A 19,295-nucleotide genomic window follows, 5' to 3' on the forward strand; every position below is an offset into this window, starting at 1 on the left:
GAGTTTTAAGATAAATTATATATACTTTTCTGATTCTAAAGACAATAAAAATGTGATATTTAAATAAAATATAAAGATGAAAATTTAAATCACCACTTATCCTACCAACCAGAATTTTAACCACAGTTAACATTGTAAGGATTTACTGTTTTTATTTATGCATACATTTTATAAATTATAATCATATTATATCTAAGATATTGCATTTTCCTTTTCTACTTAGCATTGTATCATGCACATTTTTCTAGGACTTAAAGTAAAAATTGGTTTGAACTCATTGTTTTAATTTTTAATTTTTTAAATTGACATATAACTATTGTACATATTTACAGGGTACATAGTGATGCTTCAATATATATAATGTACAGTGAACAGATCAGGGCAATTAGCATATTCCTCATCTCAAACATTTATCATTTCTTTGTCTTGGGAACATTCAATATCCTCCATCTATGTAAAACTATATAATATTGTTAAATATAGTCAACTGACAGTTGTATAGAACAGTAGAACTTACTCTTCCTACCCAGCTGTAATTTTATACCCATTAACAAATCTTTTCCTATCCTCCCCCTTCTCCTTCCCCTTGTCAGCCTTTAGTATCCTCTGTTCTACTATTTTTTTTTTTTTTTGAGACAGAGTCTCGCTCTGTTGCCCAGGCTGGAGTGCAGTGGTACGATCTCAGCTCACTGCAAGCTCCACCTCCCAGGTTCATGCCATTCTCCTGCCTCAGCCTCCCAAGTAGCTGAGACTACAGGCACCTGCCACCACGCCTGGATAATTTTTTGCATTTTTAGTAGAGACGGGGTTTAACCATGTTAGCCAGGATGGTCTCGATCTCCTGACCTCGTGACCTGCCCACCTCTGCCTCCCAAAGTGCTAGGATTACAGGCATGAGTCCTCTGTTCTACTCTTTGCTGGAACTGTATGTTAAGTGGAATAAGCCGGGAAAAGAAAGTTAAACACAACATGTTCTCATCTAAATGTGGAAGATAAAAAAGTGGATCACATGGAAAGCATTTTAATGCCTGTTTAATATTCCATTATGTGAGTAAATCAAAATTTATTAAACTTTCCTCTATTAAAATGTAAAATTTGAACTCCTGACCTCGTGATCCACCCACCTCAGGCAATCCCATCTATTCAGGAGGCTGAGGCAGAGAACTGCTTGAACCCAAGAGGCGGAGATTGCAGTGAGCTGAGATCATACCACTGCACTCCAGCCTGGGTGACAGAGTGAGACTCTGTCTCAAAGAAAAAAAAAAAAAAAGTAAAATGTATTACACTATTTCCCTAAGTGTTAGACATTTAGATTGTTTTCAGGTTTTTATTATGATTAATAATGCTGTAATAAACACCTTTTAGTTATCTCAATTGGCAGGTCATATTCTGGATTTCTAGAATTGAAAGTATTAAGTTTTAAAAAGATATGAACTTCATATATTTTACACTCTTAATTTCAAATTGTTTCCCAAAAATGTTGACTAAATTTATACTTCTTCAAGAGTGTGAGAATGTCCTTATCAACTAGCCAGTGATGAATATTATCCTTTCTTTAAAAATAAAAAACTCTCAGCTGGGTGTGGTGGCTCACACCTGTAATCCCAGCACTTTGGGAGGCCAACGTGGGCGGGTCACCTGAGCTCAGGAGTTTGAGACCAGCCTGACCAGTATGGCAAAAACCCATATCTACTAAAAATACAAAAATAGCCGGGCATGGTGGTGGGCGCCTGTATTCCCAGCTACTCAGGAGGCTGAGGCAGGAGAATCACTTGAACCCAGGAGGCGGAGGTTGCAGTGAGCCGAGATCGTGCCACTGCACTACAGCCTGAGCAATAGAGTGAGACGCCATCTCAAAAAAAAAAAAAAAAAAAAAAAAAAGGCAGTCGTCCATCCACTAATTCATTTATTCAACTAAAACTTAACACATGCCTACTCTGTGCTAGGCACAGTTCTAAGTGTGGGGTTATAACCAAAAACAGAGCCCTTGCCCTCACAAAGGAACAGGATACAAGTAAAGTCAGAAATACCACTGGCACCAGATGGGATGAGGCTGTCTGTGCCAGGGTGTGTAGGGACTTCAATTTTACTCTAAATGTAACAAAAATCCATAAAGAAAGCCCAAATAGAGCAATGGCATGATCTTGTTTACATTTTTAAAGGATCATTCTAACTGTTGGGTGGTGAGTAGAACATAGGAAGGCAAAAGAAGTGTCCATTATTCTAAATCCCTATGCTTCCAGGACAGAAAGTGGAGAGGTGGAGGGGCAGACAGTGAGATGTGGATTCTAGATTATTTGCAAAAGTATTTTTAAATATAATTATGTTTATTAGCCTCTTATTTTGTTGGAAATATATTTCTAGTCTTTTTACTTCTATATTTGCATATAATTTTTGACATACAGAAATTTACCTTTTCTACAATCTGTATCAAATCTATTATTTTCATGTTCGTAATCCTCTTTTGCCTAGAAATTTTCTTTGTTGTCATTTTATGAAACATGCTATTAAAACTCTAATACTTTCTGTCACAGTGTTTTCTGAGACCTGAAAAAGCTGTGATTTTTTTTAAAGGTGGCAAGTACTCCCACATCCAAAGAGGGGTGCCTCAGCAGCACCAGAGAAGGAGTAACAGACACCTCCATGTGGCACATAGAAAAAGGCCTAAAAATATTGACTACAAAAAAGCCAAGGGTCAGTGGGTTTCTCTGAAGAGAATTGCTGTGGTGGGCCCCACACTACACTGAAGGGAGGATTCGGGGGCTCTTCCCCCTCACCTGCAGCCCAGCTGAGGGCTTCCAGAAGGCCACTGTGGGAGCATGGTGTATGTTTTCATGGGCTACTGTGCACCATGTCTGACTCAAGCCACCCCTCAGTAGTCTGTGGGGACAGAGTGGCGGAAATGACCCATGGCAGGAGAGGGCTGCATTCAGGAAATGACAGTGAGTCAGAGTGCTTATTTCTCAGGGACCAGATATGGACAGGAGTAGTGGTGAGGAGGTCAGACTTGTGTTGTTTAAAAGGGACCTTCTATGGTGACCAGCCATCCTGGTTGCCCAGGACTCTCCCAGTTTTCATCTGAAAGGCTCACATCCTGGGAAACTCTTCAGTCTCAGACAAACCAGGGTGGTTCGCCATCCTATACCTTGTGGGAGAAGCTGAGCAAAAAGAGGCAGGGCAACCCTTAGGAGAAAGAGGCTGAGGCAAGAGGCAAGAACTAGCCTATGGAAAAGCTCTGCCCCTCAAGGGATCTGCAACGGAAGGGGTCTGGTAGGGAAATCTTAGGGTACCCCTACCCCCAATGAACCCCTGCATAATAGCCAGCTTTAAACATCTGTGACAGCCAGGGGAGCCAAAGCCAAGACACATCAGTGCCTGTCAGTTACGTCTTTCTGCCCCTTACCACTCCTACTTTTATGACTAAATAAAATAAATAAATGTGGCTGAAGGGACTTTTATTATCTAGAAATGGCTAAATGTTGGGACCTACCTTCCAGAACAGTACCCAAGTACACAAAAGAAAGGAGCCAACATGGCAGGTTTGCAGAGATGGCCATGAGAAAGCATGGAAAGGACTGACTCCTCTGCATCTTTCAATGCCACAGTCACAGTGTGATGCAGGGAATATGAGGGTTTCTTCCCCAGGAGCCAGTTTTCATGGGTCCATTTGCCGAGTTTTAACCCTTCTTTTCTAAGTTTGCATATTAAGTTCTGTTTCGGGTTACCTTTCATTCTCTGTTGATTCCTCTGGAAAGATTCCATTTTCGTTATTGGAGTTTTCTACTGTGTGGTTACATGTTTACTCTTCAAGATACCCTTTAGAAAAATTTCAAAAATTCTCAAGGCTAAGTCCATTAGGGTTTCTATTGAGATAATATTAAAATACATTAATCTGAGGAGGCTCAACATTTTAAAAAGTCTTTCCAGACTGTCTGGGTTGGAATGATGGCTTTGCCACTTGCAAGCTATGTGGCCACAGGCAAGCTATGTAACTTTAAGGCTCAGTTTACTCATTTATAAAATGAGGTGAATAGCCATACTTATTTCAGAGGGTTGTGGTGAGGATTAAAATGAGTTAATAAATGTAAAACACTTGGAGCGTGTCTAGCATGTCATAAATGCTATGCATTTTTTCTTATTTATTGGCCAGAGACATGTTATATATTTGTGTATGGTTGCTTTATACAGGATCGGTTTATCTCAGGCAGAACTATGCTTCTCAGATTTTCCTCCTCTGTATGGTTCTGGTTAGGGTTGGTCACAGGAGAAATTTATGCAAGATTTGGAGGCTGGAAATGCAGTGGCTGGATTCACAGCTACTCTAGTTCATGCAGAATCTCCTCCTTCAGCTTCTCCAAATCTAGGGTGGGTTCATGTGGTGCATTCCCCATGGTGAAGGGTGCCAGTTTATCCTGCATCTCATCTGTGTCATTGAGGCTGGAGGTGATGAAAGATGCAGGTTCCATTTTGTCCCTATTCTCCCCAAATTAAGACCATCTTTCTTTTCAATTTTCCAGTTCCACTGACATGACACCAGCACCAGATGCAGAAACAACAAGCATTGACTTCTCTACTGGTTTCCACAATTGGATAAATCTCTTACTCTACAGCACTCAATGGTTCTCCTTCACTGACAGAACCCTGACTGATATTATGTGTCTCTCCATTTATTCCATTTTAAAAATACTTCTTAGTAAGATTTACAGTTTTTATCATGTATGCTCTGCACATTTCTTGATAGGATAATTAGCTATTTTATGTCTTTTATAGACATTGGAAATTGTATTCTTTGTGTCAGATCTTCTAATAGGTAAACGTAGAAAAATTATTTACTTTGATATATTTTATCTTGTATCTGACCATTGTAGCAAACTCTCTTATCAATTCTGGAAGTTTTTCAGGTGCTCTTTACACCACTTAGGAAGGGAAAAAGTACTGGAAGTGCAATGCCGCAGCCCTTCCCTTTACTTAGGCATGTCTCAGCCTGCCCCATAACAAGCCATTTTTGTTCCCCTTCCATTCTTCCTCCCTTTCCACCCTGGCAGTTTTGGATGCCAGGAAGTGTTTCTCTCTTCTTGGTTCTTCAGCAAAATCTTCAAGCTTTTCTCAGTTGTCTTTTGAAAGATAGTGTTTGTGAAACTCATCCATACCAATCTACTGCTGAGAAATAAAAAGAAAACAACTGTTCTCCTGACTCCCAATTTCTCCCTGCTTTACCATAGCCTTCAGGATGGGTTATCCAGCTCAGCCCACATGATAGTAAAGCTCTTAATGTTTCACCTCAACCAGTGATGATCAGATCAAATTGCAGACTGGAAAAGTAAATAACCCAGAATCTGAATGAACTCGCCTCTGGTGAAATTTCAGCCCCGCAGAAAATTGGGTCTGGCTTCACTATGAAAATCTAGCCAGAGTCAACAGAAGCTTAAGAAAACTGAAAGAGAAGGCCAAGATTAAGTAAGCAAATCATAAACACTTAGAAAAGGAAAAATTTTCCCCAGTCCATGAGACTGTTAAAAATTCACTTCTGAATGACCAGAACATAACATCATTGCTTACATATAAAGGATTATTTTTCATCCACAATTCTTAGCTGAATCACTGGTATTTAACACACAACACAAATTATACTTTAAAATTCTGTAAGTAAAAAAATATATAATTTTGCTTAATGAAAATACCATGCTTGCTCTAAAATAGAAGAAAAAAAGCTTTCCGTTCACTAGGATCTTGGGCCAAATCTGATATTGTATGGGCTATAGGCTAAGAATGTTTTCATATTTCTAAATCTTTGAAAAAAATCAAATGAAAAATAATACTTTGTGACTTATGAAAATTAAGTGAAATTCAAATTTTAATGTCCATAAATAAAATTTTGTTAGAACACAGCCACCTTTTTTATTTATATTGTCTATGTCTGGTTTCACATCACCGGTTGAGTAATTGCAACAGAGAGCGTCCTAAAATACTTAATCATCAGCTGGGCATGGTGCTGCACACCTGTAGTCCCAGCTACTCAAGAGGCTAAGGCAGGAGGATCACTTGAGCCCAGGAGTTGGAGTCCAGCATGGGCAACATAGCAACTCCTTGTCTCTAAGATAAAATAAATAAATAAAATACTACTTGGACCATTGCAAAAAACAGTTTGCTAACCTCTGGGTAAATCAGAGTGTTTCAACCCTGATACTATCAATATTTTGGACCACTCTCTACTCCTCCCCTTATAAAATATGTCTCCAGACACTGCCAAATATCTCCTGGGGAGCACAAGTCCTCATAATTGAGGCTATGAGGACAATTCAGGTTGCTACAGGGTGAGAAAGAAGAGGGGAACTGAAGAGGGGGCAGGGGAAGGGGAGGAAAAGGAGGATATGGGTCCTGGGCCTTATTTCTTTAGGTTCCAGATAGCTCTACGCTGAAAGAGGATTCACCCCCTGAAGAAGCTTTTTTCCTCAGTGTTTTCTCTGGTTTAATCTTTTGAAACTCTCCTGACCTCAGCATTCCTGACTTTATGCTTGATTTGATCCTGAAGACCAGCTTCCCAGCTGTCTCTAGGATTCCCAGCTCGAGTTTAGTCTGGGATGCAGATATGTCCCGTATTTCTGGAAGTTGTAGGTGGGCTCAGTAGCAGCAAGTTGGCCTGAGCTTCCTGAGGGAGAACTTATTATGAGAGAAATAGGTGCCAAACCCATGAGCTCAGCCCAGGAACATCTGAAAGGAGAGAAGGCTATGAGTACAGTGAGCTGTCTGCCATGTACATTTGTCTCCAGACCCAGTCCCATTGAGGCTGGGACTCATGCCACTAAAATTAACCTGGAAGAGCTATTGATCTAAAACACCGTAAGACAGCAAGCATTTTTTCTATTAAAAAAAAATGTTAAACATTGAAAAGTGTTTAATTTTCTGTTTCGATTTCCAGAAAGTTAAAGATACAACTCTCATACAAATATAGTGAGCATGTGTCAAATATTTATCTGATTTAGTGATGAAGGAAGCAACAGAATGAGAAGCTAGTTCAAAACAGAATATGAAAAACTAATACAGCTGATCCTTATTATTTATAGATTTTGTGCTTCAGAAGTTACTCCATGTTTGTATCTTCTTGCTAAAATATATTTGTAAACCCAAAATCAAGACTCACAGCACTTTCCCAGTCACATGCAGAGTTCCTGCAGACCTGTATAAGTCATGTGCAGAGCAGCAAAATGTTTGGGTCACCCAACACACAAGTTCCCAGCTGGATAAATAAGATAATGAGCATTGACTCTATATACATTCAGAGAAAACAAGAATGATGGGATAAAATTGCAAAGCTAGATTTTTTTAAAGCTGGCCAATGATTATTAGGGCAATAAAACTTTTGTACTAGACAGAACTTATTAGCTGCTTATCAATCTTCTGTAAGTTTGCATCCCACTTTGCAGAGTCTAAGGCATAATCAATGTAAAGTCAAAGTTAAAATTACATAGCGCATCAGATGACCCTTAATCAGGCTTGGTAGACAATGCTGTAGTACAGGGCTTCTCAACTTTGGTAGTATTGACATTTGGGGCCAGTAACTCTGTTGTCGGGGGCTGTCCTATATGTTGTTATGATATTCTCTGCAGCAACCCTGGCCTCTATCCACTAGGTGTCAGTAGCACCACCTCTCCCAATTGTAACAAATACAGACAAATGACCTCTGCAAGACAAAATTGCCCCTGTTTGAGAACCACTAGTCTAGTGTGATTTTAAAAGAAGTTTTTGATGATTTTTCTTGATTTACTCAGGTCTGCTCTGGCTGTTATAACAAAATACCATAAACAAGATCACACATAAAAAAACAAATTTATTTCTCACAGTTCTGGAGGCTGGGAAGTCCAAGATTGAGGTGTCAGCAGATTTGGCATCACTGAGGGCTCATTTCCTGATTCATAGATGGCACCTTCTAGCTGTGTCCTCACATGGAAGAAACATTAAGGCAGCTTTCTGGAGTCCCTTTTATATAGAATGGAGCACTAATCCCATTCTTGAGAACATTATCCTCATAATCAATCACTTCTGAAAGGTCCCAACTCCTAATACCATCACAATGGGGATGAGTTTTCAACATATGAATTTGGTGAGGGGGACACAAACATTCAAAGGATAGCATTCTGAAAAACGGAAAGAAAGGTATGCTTTTCCCACATTTACAAGCACATAGGTTTGAAACCTTCTGCACATGTATCATAATTTGTAGTTATATATATGTCTGTGTGTATATATATGTCTGTGTGTATATATATGTCTGTGTGTATGTGTGTATATATATATATATATATATACTTCACTTGTTTATTTTATGTCTTATCCACAGTGGGAGAACAAAGCACAGTGCCAGGAACACAGAAGGCACTCCATAATCATTTCCAGTAGGAAGTCATAAAGCTTGACAGCTTCAGAATCGCAGCCTAAGGTGAAGTGTGGGGACTAGGGAGGTCAGCTGCCCAATGACAGACTGTCCTGCTGAAGCTGACTTATTGCTGCCCACAGGTGACATCTCCCTGTCATCTGCCAGAAGGACTGGGGGGCTGCAATTTATAAGGGATGAGACCCTGAATGAGAAGGAAAGGAGAGATCCAGTTGAAACCCTGTCTCCATTTGTACGCATGGGCTGCTAAGGTCTGGGGAATTAGGTGATACTGACATCAGCCAGTGAGGAATTGTCCCAAGGGTGGCTCAGTGAAGATAGGCTGGCCATTAAGGAACAAGAAGGTGGAGGCAGAACAGGCACAACTCCTGACTCCTCCGTTGATTAGCTGAACCTCTCTGAGCCTCAGTTTCTCTACCTATAAAATGGGGATAACAATAGTATGAACCTCATAGCACTATTGCGGTGATTAAATGAGAAATATATGTACAACTCCTAGCACAGTGTCTAAGAACACCCTACATTTTAACCAAAAAGGCAGAACCTGAAACCACAGTGAATAGAGGCTGACTGTTCAGCTGACTTGGAAGTCCCTCGAGTACCCTGTATTCTTTTTCTGCTGCTAAGAGTTTGGGGGTCCAGTGATACATTTACAGCAGCAAAATCTGCTACTTTCACTAGTTTATTTTGAAATGTGAAGCAATACCAGTACCTAATATGCAGTTATATTCAGAAATTTGATTATTTTAATAGTTACTAAAAATGTATTGAACCCAATCTAAGAAAGTAGATAAACAATAATACAATGTTGCCTTTTTGAAGAGGTCCTGCATGTTGTATTTCTTTTATGTCATAGCTAATACAGCCATACAGTGTGTGTCCTAAAAGAGTTCATATATGTGCAGAAACTGAGGAGTTGTGGTCTCCACATAGGTAACATAAAGCTTAGCCCGAGACTAATCTTCTCTGGTCCTATATCAAATAGTCACGTGGTCTGTATACAGCAGGATATAAATTAATGGTCCAACATGAAAACCGTACTTTTATAATGGAGACATTTTCCACTTTCATTCACAGTGGTTACTCCCACTGTCAATACCTGATAAGTATTTAAATCTTATTTATATCATCTTTTTCCATTGCCAACTCCTGTAAATATAATGACCATCTCTTTCCATGTTCTGTGAAAAATGACCAGAAAACACACTTGGCTACACTTAGAGTTTCAGTCAATAAAGAGCCAACCAAAGCCAAAATGAAGTGTAATTTTGAAAGGCACAGGCAAAAGCATTATATGCCACACTCCAGATATTTTGATTTCCCTGACACATACTTTCCAAAGAACACTTTATTTGGGTATGTGCATGGAAACTGGAAAGATTTCTTTGTTTATGATGTTTGGATAGAAAATATTTCTGATTTAGAACATTTGTTTTGAAAATATTTTAATACACCCTTTTGTTTGGGAGATTTAGGGAACAGTAATAATTTTTGCAAAAGATTTCTCTCTGTTGCTTAAATGTCAAAGTGTCTGTGGAAGTGCTAATGCAGCAGAGTGTAGTCCTGAGATTCACAGCAAATGGAGCTCTGCTGAAGCAGAGTGCAGACCATCTCCGTGGTAACCTCAGGACATCAGTGCATGCTGGGTTCAGATGGGAAGAGGGTCAGGGTCATGAGCACAGCTTCTGGAAAAATTTCCTTCTGCCCCAGTGTTCTTCCAGATCTAAATCATGTGGCTACAAAAATGACCTTTGAAGGTACTTTAAAATAATTTACAGGTATACAGAAGGGTTAATGCCTGGCTAGCAATGTGTGAAGCACATAGAAAGTTTACCCTACAGACTCAGGTGTGCAAGAATGTCATGTTTATTTAAAACAAATTCAACTTTAGTTTATGTCTTGATTTGTCAGAGTTGTTGGGAAATTCAATCTCAGGATTATTAGGCTTTCCTATCAGGTCCGGGGTGGTTCTGGCAATCTTATAGAGAGAAGAATGGTTCAAAGGTGTAAGAAGCATTCAGGAGTTTGATCCCTCTGTGTTACTTACATGCATTAGCAAAAGCCATATGGTTGCTGAAAGTCAGGGGTGCTGCTCTTGCTTGGGCCAAGGTATGAGATTCTGATGACATTCATTTTCTGATATCTCCCAGGACACCGAAGAGGCTTCAGGTCCTCATAGATCTCTGCCCATTTCTCCTCTGGGGAGATCATTTTGCTTTCTTAGGCTGCTTCTGAAGTACCCTCAGAATACTCTTGTCCTGAGGAGCCATTATCACAGTGGTTTCCTTAAGAGTGATCCTGAGCCCAGCAGCAGCAGCACCTGGGAGCTTTTTAGAAATGTAAATCATCAGGTACTACCCCTGACCGACTAAATCAGAATCTCTAAGTGCCCAGAAATAAACGTTTTAACAACCCCTCTAGATGATTCTAATGCAAAGCTAAATTTTGAGAAAAACTGACCTATCACAATCCTGTCAATTAACTCAGAGTTTTGAAGACGAAAGTATTAGGCAACTTCTGTTTTCAGCGTTCAATATATCACTCTCAGCCCTACTCAAGGCAAAGGAAAGAAGAGGCCTGGCTGTATTCAGAAAATAGACACTAAAGATAAAACATGAGCATGTTTCATTCTTTCTGACTTTTCTATAACAGGAAAACAAAAACACACATTAATATCTCAATAAATATTTTAATAAATTATCCTACCACATAAGGTTTTTACCTTTTTACCAATAATAGGTTTCTGAAATAGCAAGTTCCAAGCATGAGATGTGGTAGCAGTGTGCTGGCTTGGGATTAGGGGTTAGGAATGAGACCAGGAAAGCAGGATAAAAGGTGAAAGAAAGGTGCTACATCAAGTATAGGGAAGAAAGATGAGGTTTCCCTGGACCAGCGTGAACTCTTAGAGGAGCTGGACATCCTAATTTTGTCTCAAAAAGTGAGGTCTCAGAATGGTTTTGAAGTGGTGATTGTAAAAATGTGCTGACCTACTCTTTTGAACCAACCAAAATGTGAAGCATACGGAGCCCTGATTGCCCTGAGATGCTGTGACAGAGCCCTAGTTGTCTGTGGGTTTTCCTCTTTCCTTTTCTCCAAGAGAGTAGAGTTTTACCTGGTCATGTGGCCACTTAGCTAGAGACTACCATTTCCTAGGCCCCTTTGCATCTAGATGTAACAAGTGGAGTGTGAACAGAAGTGGTGTGCATGTCACTTCCAGGCCTGAACCTTAAAACACTGCACACGCAGCCTTCTTTGCGCTTTGCCTCCTATGAGCTGGAAGAGTGAGGTGCTTGTGACCCACCTTTGACCATACAAATGAGGGCCACAACCTAGAGTTGAAGCAGGAGAAAGGGAACCTGGGTCTCTGAATGGCATGTGAGGAAGAGGAGCCCACCAACCTGTCCTGGACCATTAGGTGAGAGACATAATCTTCCTTAATCTACTGATTTGTTGAATTCTTTGTTATAGTAACATATTTTCATGTAACCAATACAAAAACCAAGGACCCATGTGGGGAATCAAAGCCACACTTATAATTCACTGAAGCCCAAATAGCACCAAAAGCCCCACAGCGCCTGGCACTCAGGAGGTGCTCCATAAATATTAAATAGTTACTAAATGAATGAGTATGGCGCCACTAGGAACTGATGAGGCCAGAGAAACCCCACTGTTTCATAAAATAATCTGCCTGAAAGTACATCGGGTAGCGAGTTACCGTTTACCATGAGAAGAGCAAGGAGCTCACTGATAGTAACAATGGGTTAAAATCAAATGGGAATTTTTGTGTGTACAGTGTAGAAATGATTGTTAATTACAGAGCAGTCATTTTAGTGCTTTGCGGATGGTAATCACAGTCACCATCATTTTCTAAAACAAAAGACTTACACATGCACAGACATATGCAGACAGGTAAATTCTTTTTTTAACAAATTTGAAGAGACATCATGATTGCTATGTTGTACATTGTCCATAAGAAACTGAAAGCCCATTGCTATAACATGCAGAATGAATACAAAGTAGCTTTTTACTTAATCTGTAAAAGGCATTTTTTTTTATTTTTTTTTGCTACGTATGGCATGACTCCAACTCCATTTGCTAAACATTTTTGAGGGCCTACTATGTGAGAGGTGTTGTATTAAATACAATGAGGAATTCAAAGATACCAACAAAAAATATGAATAAAGATGTAGGAGGGAGAGGGTGTTACAAAACACAGATGTTTAGATTTCCAAGAAATGGCTATTAATTGTATTTGTACCGTCCTGGCTCTGTTGGAACTCTCTGTGGTGTCTCTGTTTAATGCCTATTGCATATGTTGTTCTGAGGTTTAAATGAAATAACATACATAAAGCACATGGTACATTGAGTAACCCCCAGCAAATGCTAGCTTCTTTGTTCATACTCTGTAATGAGCAAAACAGCAAAACACGTTTTTCCCAGTGTTTTAAAATTTTGAAATAATTTTCAAACGTTTTCACTGATGATTTATTCTGGAGCCATAAAAATTTTTTTTTGTCTGTCACAAGCCCCTATATATACATAAATGTTCTCACACAGACCCTCATCCAAAGCACGCAAAGAGTATTATTGCATTTTGCAAGCCAAAGGATAATGGGCTATGAAAGTGATCAATTCTATTCTAGTTACTTAAGCTGAAAGCTGGTTTATTGGAAAGAAGACCAGTAGTTTACAGAGTCCATGGAGAACTAAAAAATAAGCCCTCATTTCCATTTTCCCCTAGCTATGGGGGCAATTGTTACAATGTCACTGCTGGCATGGTCACCCTGGAATACCAGATGTGTGCTTAAAAATCTTCATTGGTTTCCGTGACCATCTGTTAGTACCAGACCCTATTTCTGCACCAACTCAGAGCCGCTGAACCCTCATACCTTCAGGCTTGTGCCACGTGCCTGGCTTTCCAGGCAGGCAGTTCAAGAGAGATGGCTCATGGTGTGAAAAGCTCCACTGCAAACATTATCATATCTTTTATTTTATCAATCTCCTACTTCACCTGTGAAGTAGGAGATCAGGCACCCCCCTTGGATGGGGTTGGGTTTTGCATGCTCAATGTCTTGTCACTATGGCTTCTTTGTCAAAAAGCCAAAGCAGCTTGAGGGCTTGTCCAACCTGTTTATAGCTACACAGAGCCTTGTGCAGAAGCTGCCCCTAAGACAGGTTCCATGCTCTCGATAGGGACATGTCTCACATAACTAAGCCAGCAAGTTGTGTCTTCTTGAGATCTGTCAGTAGCCTAATGGTGCATCACTTTGTATTTTCCTTCTCCCCTTTCCTTCCCTTTTCTTCCCTTTGTCTCACTTTCCTTTTCCCTCTCACTTTTGCTTCCTTGGAATTGCACCTCCTCAATAAAAACATGGCATCTGAGCTTTTTTGCCCAGGCTTTGTTTCCTAGGGAACCTGTGCTAAGTTAGCGTCACACCCCTAAATTTTAAACTTCTGGGCTGGAGCAGTCAGTTGGCTGATACTGGGCTACATCCCACATCCTTGCTGCCAGGGAACTGGGAAAAGGAACATCTGCCTCACTTATGATGCTATGATGAGAGGCGGAGTCCTGCCTCTCGTCTATTTGGATTAACCTCAAGTAAGAACAGTGTTTGGATTTTGAACAGGCACAATGGTGACAAATGTTCCCTCCGAACCCACTTGGCCTTAGCAGCTCTCTTCCTGCTCCTGGGTTTCTCTGGGTAGAGTGTCGCCCTCTATGCCGTGTCACCCCAGGATATTTCCTCCACTTCCATCTCCTAACCCTGCCAAGTCAGTCTTCATCTGTTATAGACCCTTTGGTCTGGTGTGCTTGTTTTTCCCATGTTTCCCATTAGACCACATGTTCCATATTGCCCCATTCTTCCTAGCATCCCCATCCCAGAATGCAAAATTTAATTCTCTTTTGCATTTCACAGTCCACAGGCCAACCAGCCAGCTCTCACACTTAGCCCTCACACTGGTCCCTTGTGTGGTTTAGCATTCCAGTTCTTTGCTTCCTGCAAAGTAAGAGGGGATAGTTTCAGATATAAACAGAAAATGCTGGATATTTTACATCTTTTAAGTAGAGAAAGATTAAGTCAGAACCAGCAAGAATCCAATTCTTTGGATTTGAACAAAGTGACTAGACATCTCGGCCTTTCTTTTGTAAAGAAGTATCTGGGGAAAGGTCTTGGACTGGCTTCAAAGGGGATTTTCCTGTAATTGTAGATGCCCTGAACTATAGCTATAGCAGACTATTTTGCAGCCTAGTCTGGGGAAAATGTACACATTATGCAATTGTTTAAAGATATCATTCATTCAGGTAAACAGAAGTGATAATATTCTTGGTCAGCCCTCACCTGCCATGATTAGCAGGCTCACTCTCAAATAGTACTCAGGATCTTCAGGACATGTTAATGTTTTGCATTTTGTCTCTCTCATTAACACAGATGCTGTGTCTGGCTATGCAGATTCTGTAATGCACAAGGGCACCACATATAAGGGGCATCATTTCCATTATAGACATCATAGATTTATTGTAACAGTTTTCTGGCAGATGGGAGTTAAGGGTTTTGTTTTAACAAATTAATATACCAAATCCATTTCCTGGCAGAAGCAAGTAAAGAGTTACCTTTGAAGAAGAATGGGCACATTTCCTAGTTCTTATAAGGATGTTGTAAGAGGTAGAAAGAGCTCTTTTTGTCACTCCTTCAGCCCAGATGAGTGGACATCATGAGATGCCCTGACTGCTCCTAAGCCGCTTTGTCCTGAGAGTAGACAATGTTATTCACATATTTCCCCAAAGCTCAACTGAAACCAGCTAGAGTGCTTAATGCAACAGAAGGCTTGGAGCTTACAGAGGGAAATAAAAATATAGGAAAAGAAAAAGCAAATATCTTTATATTTCAACTCTTTCCTTCCCTTGGTCAGGTCTGCTGCCCATTTGTCTCTTTAGCCCAAGGGGATGACATGTTTTAGAGATCAGCTTACTGCCTGTAGCTGTAAGTGTCTTTGACCATGTCACAAGGGAGGGGAACATTATATCCTTATCCCAACCTATCTCTAGCGTGATGCCCCTTGAATGCCATGATAATCTCTGCAAAAATGCCACTCTGACAAAAATGAAGAGACTCTACTGCACTTGCTAATGTAACTCAGCTTAGCTTTTTTGTGTCCTGGCTTGGACATTCTGAAATTTAATTTGTCTTTACCTTTGCTTAACAAAAGGGCCATTAATATATTTTTCACAAAATTAAATTTAGGCTACTTCTTAGCTAAAACGACAAATAATTGTCTACATCTCTAGCAGTCACTCCTTCAGAATCACTGGGGTTCAGTCCTTGAAGCCTCTTACTACATATTTAACCAGTATTTAAGGAGCTCCTTTTATGGCCAGACCCTGGGCTAAGCACTAAGAATATCAGTCAGAAGCAGGTGTGGCCCAGATTACCTTCCAGCTTGGAGAAAGCAGCAGGTAGATAAATAGGTTCAAGAAACTGGCAAAGGGGTGACCATACAAGTATGTACAGGTTATAGTTGTAGCATGAGGAAATGGTTCTTTTCAACAGGTTGGAAGCAAAGGATTATAAAAGCTTCAAAACGGAGGAAGTTACAAGCAGTTGGCATGGTAAATAACAGGCAAAGGGTATTCCTGTTAGAAGAGCATATGCAGATGTTGTCAGAAAACCCCAAGCAGCTAGGAATGTCTGAGTATAGAAAGGTGGGGAAGTGTCTACCAAGAGATAGAACGAAAACCCTAAGATGTTTCCAGATCAGAACGGGCCTTTTATGTTGTACCAAGAAGTTTTGACCTCAAAAGAACTGAGATGAAATATTTGAATAATAAGAGAGCTATGATTTTATCCCTGCTATTTGAAGAATTGATAAGGTCAAGGCACCAATTCCTAGACTGTCATGGTGGTCCAGGTGAAAAATTACAACTTCACGGAGCAGCCCCAGAGCATTTCAGAAGCCGAAATAAATGGATACGGAACATGTTAAGAATTGGGGATCAACAGAATTTGATGACTGGTGGTCCAAGTGAAGCAGAAGGAGATGTGAATATGGTAGCATCCTGGGTTTGTGGGGAGCGGAGGGCTTTTTTGTAGTATTTTTCTGAGAGAGGAAACATAGAGAAGCTATGCATGGAGTGGGGTTTGTGGGGAGCTTTAGGTAAATTAGAGCAGTTCAGGTTCTAAAAGTTTTATCATTTCCATGTCTTATGCACCTGAATCCCTCTGGGCATGCCACATTTTCTGCCTAAGGAACCCTCAATAAAACCTTCACAAGGGCTTGGGAGTTGGGACAGGGAATTGTTCCAGCCTTTACCTTTCCACTTCAGGCAGGACAACACCCATGCATTTATTGCTCCAATTCCAGATTCTCTTGCTTGTTGTCTTCACTGGCCCACCTCACCACAAGAGACTGACTGGAAATCCAGTTTCCATCCTTTACATCCACACACTCCCAATATATCACCAGGAAAATCCCAGTAAAGAGCGAATATGCAGTACTGAACTTTGGAATAAATCAAGTCACATAGTAGAGAAAGTGTAAGTGATATGGATCCATCTGACTGTGAACCTCTGGTTTTCACTTTGGGGTCAATTACCACCTCCGCAGATACGTCAAGACAGGCAGATAACAGCTAGAACCTATGGTTACTCAAGCTTGGAGATCAAAAGAAAATAAGCAGAGAAAAACATATCAAAGAAAACCCCAAAATCTCCCCTGCTGTAGAAATTTTCTTGTGGAGAGGTTAAAAATTTCCTCTGTCGGCCGGGCGCGGTGGCTCACGCCTGTAGTAATCCCAGCACTTTGGGAGGCCGAGGCGGGCGGATCACGAGGTCAGGAGATTGAGATCATCCTGGCTAACACGGTGAAACTCTACTAAAAAGACAAAAATTAGCCGGGCGTGGTGGCGGGCGCCTATAGTCCCAGCTACTCGGGAGGCTGAGGCAGGAGAATGGCGTGAACCCGGGAGGCGGAGCTTGCAGTGAGCCGAGATCATGCCACAGCACTCCAGCCTGGGCCACAGAGCGAGATTCCATCTCAAAAAAAAAAAAAAAATTTCCTTTGTCTTGGGGCAAAATGTACTCAGAAATTTTATCTTACAGCTTGCAGAGTCATCGCTATTTCTCTTTTTTGTTTTTTTTTTTTTAACTTTTAAGTTCAGGTGTACCTGTGCATTTCTTTAACAATACAGTTCATCTGAGTTGGTTTAGACATTCTAATTAAAAAAAAAAAAAAAAGTTCCAGCAGGGGTCTCTCTTTGCACATGGTACAAAAAATTCTTAACAGTCACAGTGCAATATTTTTTATTTTGCTTATCCATCTTACAGTGTAAATGAATGTGACTGCAAAATATGTCAAACTCTTTTCTTATATTATTAGAAAATCACTGAAAAGACATTAAGTTTCATCTTATGATCTGGGAGGTGATTAAACATGTGTATTCCCTTTGTGATAATTCAACAAGTAGCAAATTTATAATTTAGGTACTTTTATGTTTACACATTATACTTTTAAAAAGCTTGTTTTTAAGGGTACAATTCCTAATTTTACTTCTAATCATGTTTCTTTGATTTTTTATTTCACTTCTCATGTATCTAGAACATTTGGAATTTTGGCCATTTATGTATTTCATTGAATTTTATACATATTTTACAAATGATGCTTGGTGTGTATGTTTGTAGAGAAATAGAAAAAAATTCAAAAACATAGCTGCAATATTTTTTAAAAACCCATATTTTAAACTGAGGATTATCCAGTAAAAAGGTTTGTATTGGTTTTTGAATCATGAATTCTCAGAAAGAGGCAGTCATTGTTGGCACCCAAGCTTATGGGATGGATCCCAAAAGTCAGATAGATGATGGTTCTGTGATGTGATCTGTGACTTGGTCTGTACTTCTGATGAAGGCATGTCAGCAGGGCCTCCGGCTGAATACTTGGGGCTTCCTAAAGAGGTTTCCTCATCCTGGCTGTCAACCAGTGGACTTATTCTTAGCTGAAGAAACAATGACCACAAACCACCCCTTGCCATTTTAGCAAATCACACCCAAAATACCGTGAAAGAAATGCCTGTCATTTTTTTTTTTAAATCCTATTATAGGCCGGGTGCAGTGGCTCACGCCTGTAATCCCAGCGCTTTGGGAAGCCGAGGCAGGCGGATCACGAGGTCAGGAGACCGAGACCATCCTAGCTAACACTGTGAAACCCCGTCTCTACTGAAAATACAAAACAGAAAAACAAAAAACAAACAAACAAAAAAATTGTCCGGGCATGGTGGCGGCCGCCTGTAGTCCCAGCTACTCGGGAGGCTGAGGCAGGAGAATGGCGTGAACCCAAGAGGCGGAGCTAGCAGTCAGCCGAGATCGCGCCACTGCACTCCAGCCTGGGCGACAGAGCGAGACTCCGTCTAAAAAAAAAAAAAAAATCCTATTAGAATTTGTGGGACCAGATTTCTGCAAAGCACCCAGACTGCTGGTTTTATTTCTATGTTTTAATCTCAAACTTGTGTTATTTTTCTCTTGACTATTTATGACTGCACCTATAATTTCTATTTTCATTCCTTTTTTAATGTCTTACTTATGAAAATCATTTCTTAATTCTACAAATGAAGTATTGACATTTTAGTGGCATCTTTTAATAAAAAATATATTTTCCCTTCCCAAAAAGTTAATATTGGGCCATAAAAACCTTCAGTCCTGTCTGATAATAAAATATAGAAAATATCAATTGAAGACGTTTTATTCCAAATGACATTGCCACGTACTTTTTAATAGTATTAGAGTAATTCCCTTAATTGTTTCATGGAAAAAAATCCATTAAGATCCTTTAATGAAGAAAACGTATATTTGTAATGGACCAAATGGCAATGTGCCCTTGTCTGAAGCAATTACACTGTCCAATAAAGGAAGAC

This window comes from Pan paniscus, chromosome 2, assembly GCF_029289425.2.
Source record: "Pan paniscus chromosome 2, NHGRI_mPanPan1-v2.0_pri, whole genome shotgun sequence".
Classification (NCBI taxonomy): domain Eukaryota; kingdom Metazoa; phylum Chordata; class Mammalia; order Primates; family Hominidae; genus Pan; species Pan paniscus.